Consider the following 9,528-nt stretch of genomic DNA (forward strand, 5'->3'; position numbering starts at 1 on the left):
ACCATTGGGGAATGCAAATAAAAATCACAATGAGGTATCATCTCACCCCAGTTACTCTGGCTATTATCAAAAAGAACAAAAATAATAAATCTGACAACGATGTGGAGAAAAGGGAACTCTTAAACACTGTTGGTGGGAATGTAAACTAGTAAAACTACTATGAAGAACAGTATGGGGAGTCCCTCAAAAAACTATAAATAGAGGCTGGGCGCGATGGCTCACACTTGTAATCTCAGCACTTTGTTACAGGTGCTGGGGCACCTGTAAAGGCTGAGGCCGATGGATTGCTTGAGGTCAGGAGTTCAAGACCAGCCTGACCAATATGGTGAAAAACAAAACAAAACAAAACAAAAAACTACAAATAGAACTCCCTGATGATCCAGCAGTCTCACTATTGAACTATCAGAAATTTATCCAAAGAGAGATAAATCATTATATTGAAGAGATATCTATATCCTCATGTTTATTGCAGCACTATCAATAATTGTCAAAATATGGAATCAACCTAAGTGTCCAACAATAGATGAACAGATTAAATAAACATGTGTTATATACACATCATGGAATACTATTCACTCACAAAAAAAGAGTGATATCCTATCATTCAGGGCAATATGGATGGAATGGAAGGATATTATGTTGGGTGAAAAAAGGTTGAACACTGCAATTCTCATTCATATGTGGAGGCTGAAGAAAGTTGATCTCATAGAAGTAAAAACTAGAACAGAGGATACTAGAGATTAGGAAGGGTAGGGGAAAGAGGGAGATAGGGATAGATTTGTTAAAGAACGCAGAATTACAGCTAGGTAAGAGGAATGAGTTCTAGTGTTCTATATCACTGTAAAATGACTATTGTTAACATTAATATAGTTTCAAATAGCTACAAGGAGGATATTGAATGTTCTTAACACAAAGAAATGATACATGTTTGAGATGATAGACATGCTAATTACTCTGATTTGATCACTATATATTACATATATTGAAACATCGCTATGTACCAATTGACTATGTACAATTATTTGTCAATTTAAAAATCAAATAAAATAAAGAAAAGAAATATTTCAGTCAATAAAATTATCTCCGTACAAGAAATGCCAACTTGTAAGAGTCAAGAAACAATATGTTCTGGTAAATAGAATTTCATATGGGGATTTCTCATGTTTGAGGAAATTGAATACAATAAAATACACTTAGAACTTAAATTAAGTGGGAAGCAATTAACCTTTTGATGACTAAGAAAGCTTTCTTGATTTCTGCAGTCCTTCAGGATCCTGAGACATCAGTTCATTACCATTTTATTTATATATGCATGAAGAAAGTGCAGGAGGTTAAAGTGAATGTGTAATAATCTGGTGACATAACCCCCCCCCACACTCACACACAAATTCTGCTTTTAAAACAAACACTGCCATAAGCTTCTTTCCTCTGGAAATATATAACTGCTTAACCTTTATCCTATTTATTTATTTATTTATTTATTTATTTATTTATTTATTTATTTTGAGACCCAGTCTCGCTCTGTCACCTAGGCTGGAGTGTGGTGGCGCAACCTCAGCTCACTGCAACCTCTGCCTCCCGGGTTCAAGCGGTTCTCCTGCCTCAGCCTCCTGAGTAACTGGGACTACAGGCGCCCGCCACCATGACAGGCTAATTTTCTGTATTTTTAGTAGAGACGGGGTTTCACCGTGTTAGCCAGGATGGTCTCAGCATGCTGACCTCGTGATCTGCCTGCCTCGGTCTCCCAAAGTGCTGGGATTACAGGCATGAATCACCGTATCCTATCTATTGAAATATCTTCCTAGTTGATAGATTTCTGAATAAGCTTGGATCATAAAACAAAGACTACATTATTGTAGTGTTCCATGCTTCCCATCTTCCACCCTAAAAATATACTGAGACTGAGGGTATGGGGAAAAGATGTGAAAATATTATATCTGAACAGTAAGCAAAATGAGTATTTAGCAAAATTTAGAATGGAAGATAACTTGCTAATAAAACCAAAATCTTCAGGTGGGTTAATACGAAGCATTAGGTGAAAGGACAGCTACCCAGTATAGCACATTGTTTCCAATGTATACTTTAATTTGTGTTGGAGGATAAGGATGAACTCATTACAACAGAACTTTACAGATAGTGACCCTGTCACCTGGGTTAAGAGACTGTCTATCCTGAGAGTTTTTGCGTTTGTCTCTCTTTGGAGCCTCAGGAGTATTGCTGGCCCTAAAATGTATTTTGTACTAGACTCATAAATTTCACCGATCAGATAAATGCTGTACATATGAATCCAGGGCTGGGATGGCTAATTTTCATAGGTGATGTTTTCATTTGATCTCTGAATTTTTTCTTCAAATTTTATTATAGATTTAGGGGGTAGATGTGCAGTTTTGTTACATGAGTATGTAGCTTGATGCTAAGACTTGGGGTATGACTGATCCCATCACACAGGTAGTGAGCATATAGTACCCAGTGTGTACTTAAGACCCTTGCCCTCCTCCCTGCCCCTTCTTGTGTTCCCCAGTGTCTTTTATTCTCATATTTATATCCATGTGTACTCAAAGTTTACCTCTCACTTATAAGTGAGAACGAGCTGTATTTGGTTTTCTGTTTCTACATTAATTCATTTAGGATAATGTCCTCCAGCTGCATCCATGTTGCTGCAAAGGACATGATTTCATTCTTTTTATGGCTGCATAGTATTCTATAGAGTATATGTATTACATTTTCTTTATCTAATGCACCATTGATGAGCATCTAGGTTGATCACATGACTTTTGTATTGTGAATAGTGTTGCTATGAAAATATAAGTGTATGTGTCTTTTTGGTAGGATGACTTATTTCCCTTTGAGTATATACTCAGTAATGGAATTACTGGGTGGAATGATAGTTCCATTTTTAGTTCTTTGAAAAATCTCCCAACTGCTTTCCACAGTGCCTGAACTAACTTACATTCTTACCAGCAGTGTGTAAGTATTCCCTTTTCACCACAACCTCATCAGCACCTGTTATTTTTTGACTTTTTAATAATCATCATTCTGACCGGTGTGAGCTGGTATCTCATTGTGGTTTTGATTTGCATTTCTTTGATCACTAGTGATGATGATCATGTTTTTATATGTTTGCCGGCCATTTGTATATCTTCTTTTGAGAAGGGTCTGTTCATGCCTTTTGTCCACTTTTTAATCAGTTTGTTTTTTGCTTGTTCACTTAAGGTCCTTATAGATTTTTGATATTAGACATTACTTGGATGCACAGTTTGTGAATATTTTCTCTCATTCTGTGGGTTGTCTGTTTACTCTGTTGATAGTTTATTTTGCAGCACAGAAGCTCTTTATTCAGGTACCACTTGTCAATTTTTGTTTTCATTGCAGTTGTTTTTGAGGACTTAGTCAGAAATTATTTGGCAAGGCTGATATCTAGAAAGGTATTTCATATGTTTTCTTCCAGGACATTATATGTTGAGGTCTTACATTTAAGTCTTTAACCCACCTTTTCTTATTAATCTTCTCTGCTTTGTTTTTTCCCATAACCATTAATACATTCTCGTACTATATATGAATGTGTGTATATATATAGTCATACAATTATATACTATATTATACATCATATAATATGTATATATCATTTTTTATTGTCTGTCTTCATTCACCAGAATTTAAGCTCCATGAAAGCAAGAATATTTTTCTGTTGCATTCACTGCTGAACTTCAGCTTCTAGAATTTTGTGGATGATCAATAAATATTTGTTGAATGAATGAATTCAGATGGTGTTTTCTTGTACTGCTTATCAAACTAGATTTTTTTTCACTCCTAAAAAAATAAGTATCTCTTTAGGGCCTTGCTTATATTTTAAAGTTTTTTTAATTTTAATTTTTTTGAATACATAGTAGGTGTATATATTTATGGGGTACATGAGATATATTAATACAGGCATGCAATATGTAATAATCACATCATGGAGAATGGGGTATCCATCCTCTCCAGCATTTATCCTTTGAGTTGCAAACAATTCAATTACGCACTTTCAGTTATTTTAAGTGTACAATGAAGTTATTATTGACAATAGTCACCGTGTTGTACTATCAAATAGTAGTTCTTATCCATTCTTTCTATTTTTTGTACCCATTAACCATCCCTACTTAACCCCTCCTTCCCACTACCCTTCCCAGCCTCTAGCAACCATCCTTTTACTCTTTATGTTCATGAGTTCAATTGTTACGGTTTTCAGATCCCCCAAATAAGTGAGAACATGTGATGTTTGTCTTTCTGTGCCCCGCTTATTTCACTTAACATAATGATCTCCAGTTCAATCCATGTTGTTGCAAATGACAGAACTTCATTCTATTTTTATGAATGAATAGTACTCCATCATGTATATATGCCACGTTTTCTTTACCTATTCATCTGTTGATGGACACTTGGGTTGCTTCCAAATCTTAGCTATTGAAAAAGTGCTGCAACAAACATAGGAGTGCTAATATGTCTTTGATATACAGATTTTCTTCCTTTAGGGTATATACCCAGAAATGGGATTGCTGGATCATATGGTAGCTCTACTTTTAGTTTTTTGAGAAATCTCCACTTTTCTCCATAGTGGTTGCACTAATTAGTGTATCAGGGTTCCCTTTTCTCCACATCCTCACCAGCATTTGTTATTGCATGTCTTTTGGATATAAGTCATTTTAACTAGGGTGAGATGATATTTAACTGTAGTTTTGATTTGTGTTTCTCTAATGATCAATGATGTTGAGCACTTTTTAATGTAACTGTTTGTCACTTGTATATCTTTTTATTTTTTTAGAAATGTCTATTTAAATCTTTTGCCCATTTTAAATCAGCCACCACAGCTGGGAATGTGCTGAGTCTCATCTTAAGCCACTAAGACTCAGAGGCTCACCCAAGGCCCCTGATGTAGTACCTGGGTATCACTGCTAGTTATTCAGGGACCAAGGGCTCTTCAGTTAACAGGTGATGAATGTTGCCAGGACTGGGTCCTTCCCTTCAAGGCAGTGGCTTGCTTTCTGGCCCAGGGTTTGTCTAGAAATGTCACCCAGGAGCTAGGGGCTGGAATGAGGGCCTCACTACTCTGATGGGTGCCCTATCCTGGTTGTGGTTGAGCTGGTATCCAAGATGCAAGCCAAAATCCTCCCCACTCTTCCTTCTCCTCCTCTCAAGTGAAGGGAAGGGGTCTCCTTTGGAGCTATGAGCTGTGCAGCCTGGGGTTAGGGGCGGTGTGATGCCAGCACCCCTTAGCCACCCCAGCTGGTGTCTCAGTCTGTTGTGTGTCCCCCAGTCCATTGTCTTTGGGCCCAGTTCAGCACTAGGACCTGCCTAAGAGTTGCAGCTCTTGTGGCCTAGACTGCCTTTCAAGTTTACTTAGAGATTTGGAGCACTTTAGCTATTGGTGGTGAGACTTGTGTAAGTTCATTTTCAGACCACTGGGATCGGCAATTCCCCTCAACTAGGGCTGGTCCAGATGCTCCCTCCATGGGTGGGCATCAGCTGACTTTGGTCCAGTTTTTCCTTCTGGCTCTATCAGGACAGCACAGATAGAGCCTCATAATTGCTGTGCGCTCCCTGCCCAAGCACACAGAAACGCTTTCCGTACTACACCACCATGGCAAGGGGATGGAATTCAAGACTGTTCTTTCTGTCTCTTTAGTGCGTCTTTCAGTGATGTGAAGTGAAAATCAGGTACTAGTAGAGCTCACCTGATTTTTTGTTCTCATGAAGGTGCTTTTTGCATGTTGATAGTTGTTAAATTGGTGTCCTTGTATGGGGGATGATCAGTGGAGCCTTCTATTCTGCCATCTTTCTCCACTTCCCCCCTTAACCATCTTGACTTAACTTTTGTATATGTTGATTGGCAGGGGTCCAGTTTCATTCTTCTACATATGGAGAGACAGTTATCCCAGTACTATTTATTGAATAGGGTGTCCTTTCCCCATTGCTTATTTTTGTTGACTTTGTTCAAAGTCAGTTGATTTCAGGTATGCAGCTTTATTTCTGGGTTTTCTATTCTGTTCCATTTGTCTATGTGTCTGTTTTTATAACAGTACCATGCTGTTTTAGTTACTGTAGTCTTAAAGTATTGTTGGAAGTTGGGTAATGTGATGCCTCTGGCTTTGTTCTTTTTGTTCAGCATACTTTGGCTATTTAGGCTTTTTTTTTTTTTTTTTTTCCTTTCCATATGAGTTTTAGAATAGCTTTTTTCTGATACTGTAAGAAATTACTCTGGTAGTTTGAAAGGAATAACGTTGAATTTGTAAATTTCTTTTGGCAGTATGGCCATTTTAACTATATTGATTCTCCCAATTCGTGAGCACAGAATGGTTATTCACTTATTTGTATCATCTGTTTTTTCAGCAGTGTTTTGAAGTTCTCCTTGTAGAGCTATTCCATGTCCTTGAATAGATGTATTCCTAGGTATTAATATTTTTGTGGCTATTTTAATAGGATTGTGTTCTTGATTTGGCTCTTAGCTTTAACATTACTGGTGTATAGAAATCCAACTAATTTTTGTACACTGATTTTTATTCTGAAACATTGCTGAAGTCATTTATCAGTTCTAAGAGACTTTTGGCAGAGTCTTTAGGGTTTTCTAGGTATAGAATGATATCATCAGCAAAGAGATAATTTGACTTCTTTTTTTCCTATTCAGAGGCCTTTAATTTCTTTCTCTTGCCTGATTGCTCTGGCTAGGGCTTTCAGCACTATGTTGAATAGGAGTGATGAGAGTGGGCATCCTTGTCTTGTTCCACTTCTTATGGGGCACGTTTCTAGCTTTCGCCTGTTCAGTATGATGTTGGCTGTGGGTTTGTCATAGATGACTCTTATTATTTTGAGGTATGTTCCTTCAATGCCTAGTTTGTTGAGGGTTTTTATCATGAACAGATGTTAGATTTTATCAAAAGCTTTTTCTGCATCTCTTGAGATCATTATAAAGTTTTTGTTTTTCATCCTTTTTATGTGGTGAATCACATTTATTTATTTGCATATGTTGAACCAGCCTTGCATCCCAAAAATAAAGTCTACTGTGTTGTCATGAATTAACTTCTTAATATGCTGCTGGATTTGCTTTGTTTGTATATTGTTGAGGATTTTTGCATCTATGTTCATCAGGGATATTGTCCTGTAGTGTTCTGTTTTCATTGTGTTTTGCCAAATTTTGGTAGTAGAGTGATGCTGATTTCATAGAATAAATTAGGGAGGAGTCCCTCCACCTCACATTTTTAGAATAGTTTCAATAGGGATGGTACTAATTCTTCTTTGTACATCTGGTAGAGATCGGCTGTGAATCCATGTGCAGGGTTTGTTTTTTGTCTGGCAGATTTTTTATTACTACTTCCATTTTGGAACTCTTTATTTGTTCAGAATTTCAATTTCTTCCTCATTTAATTTTGGGAGATTGTATGTTTCCAGAAATTCATCCATTTCCTCAAGATTTTCTAGTTTGTTTGCATATAGGTGTTCATAATTGTCTCTTGAAATTTTTGTATTTCTGTGTGATTGGTTGTAATGTCACCTTTGACATTTCTGATTGTGCTTATTTGAATTTTCTCTCTTCTTTTCTTTGTTAACATAGCTAGAAGTCTATTGCCTTGTTTATCCTTTCAAAGAATCAACTTTTCACTTTGTTGATCCTTTGTATAGATATTTTGTTATTTCTTTTCTTCCACTAAGTTTGGGGTTAGTTCATTCTTTTTTATCTAGTTCCTCTAGGAGCAGTGTTAGATTCTTAACCTCAGACCTTTCTAGCTTCTTGGTGTAGGCATTGAGCAGTAGAAACTTTCACCTTAACACTGCTTTTGCTGTATCCTAGATATGCTGGTATGTTCTCTCTCTGTTTTCATTTATTTAAAAGGTTTTTTTTATTTCTGCCCTAATTTTGTTGTTTACCTAAAAATCATTAAAGGGTAAGTTGTTTAATTTCCATGTAATTATGTGGTTTTGAGAGATCCTCTTGGTATTGATTTCTTTTTACTGTATTATGGTCCAAGAGTATGGTTGGTATAATTTTGCTTTTTAAGAATTGTTTGAGACTTGCTTTATGAATGAACGTGTGGTTGTTGATCTTACAGTATGCTCCATATGCATATGAGAATGAAGTATACTATATGGTTGCTGGGTGGTGTATTCTGTAGATATCTATTAGGTTCAATTGTTCAAGTGTTGGATTTAAGTACAGAATTTTTTTGTTGGTTTTCTGCCTTGATGATCTGTTTAACAATGTCAGAAGGGTGTTGAAGTCCCCCACTATTATTATGTGGCTGTCTAAGTCTTTTTATAGGACTAGCATTACTTGTTTTATAAATGAGTGCTCCACAGTTAAGTGTATATATATTTAGAATAGTTAGGTCTGTTTGTTAAATTAAACTCTTTATTATTATGTAATGACCTTCTTCACCCTTTTTTACTGAAATTGGTTTAAAGTCTAGTTTTTTTTCTGATATAAGAATAGTGACTATTTGCATGTTTTCCATTTGCATGCTAGATCTTTCTCCATCCCTTTACTTCAAGCCTATGGGCATTGTTATTACATGTGAAATGGGTCTTTAGAAGACAATATACATTGATGGTTAAGTTTGATCCTGTTGTGCTGTTGTTAGCTGGTTCCTTTGTAGTCTCCATTGTGTAGTTGCATTATAGGAATTGTGAACTGTCTGCTTACGTGTGTTTTTGTGGTAGTAACTGTCATTCTTTTCATTTCCATGTTTAGAACTCTCTGAAGAATCTTGTTTAAGGCTCATCTAGTGGTACAGATTCCCTTAGTGATTACTTGTCTGAAAAACATTTTATTATAAATTCATTTATGAAGCTTAGTTTGGGGGAATATGGAATTCTTGACTGGAATTTATTTTCTTTAAGAATGACAAAAATAGTCCCCCAACATCTTCTGGATTGTAAAGTATTGGCTGAGAAGTCTGCTGTTAGCCTGATGGGATTCCCTTTGTAAGTGATATGACCCCATTCTCTAGCTATCTTTAAGATTTTTTCTCTTTTGCATTGACCTTGAAAAGTCTGATGATTATGTGTCTTGGAGATGGTTGTCTTGTATAGTATCTTGCATGGGTTCCCTGAATTACTTGAATTTACATGTCAACCTCTCTATCGAGATTAAAAGTTTTCATGGATGACATTCTTAACTATGTTCTCCAAGTTGCTTAGTCTCTCTCCCTCTCTCTCTCTCTCTCAGGAATGCTAATATGTCATAGATTTGGTCTCTTTACATAATCCCATATTTTTCAGGAGCTTTATTTATTTAATTATTTTTCTTTATTTGATTTAACTGGGTTGATTTGAAGGACCAGTCTTCAAGCTCTGAAATTCTTTCCTCAGCTGTGTCCAGTCTGCTACTTAGGCTTCCAATTGTATTTTGAAATGCATTGGGGAGTTATACCTGATATAAATGATGAATTGATGGGTGCTGACGAATTGATGGGTGCAGCACACCAACATTGCACAAGTATACATATGTAACAAACCTGCACGTTATGCACATGTACCCTAGAACTTAAAGTATAATAA

This window comes from Colobus angolensis, unplaced genomic scaffold (genome assembly GCF_000951035.1).
Source record: "Colobus angolensis palliatus isolate OR3802 unplaced genomic scaffold, Cang.pa_1.0 Scaffold48, whole genome shotgun sequence".
In the NCBI taxonomy this organism is placed as follows: Eukaryota; Metazoa; Chordata; class Mammalia; order Primates; family Cercopithecidae; genus Colobus; species Colobus angolensis.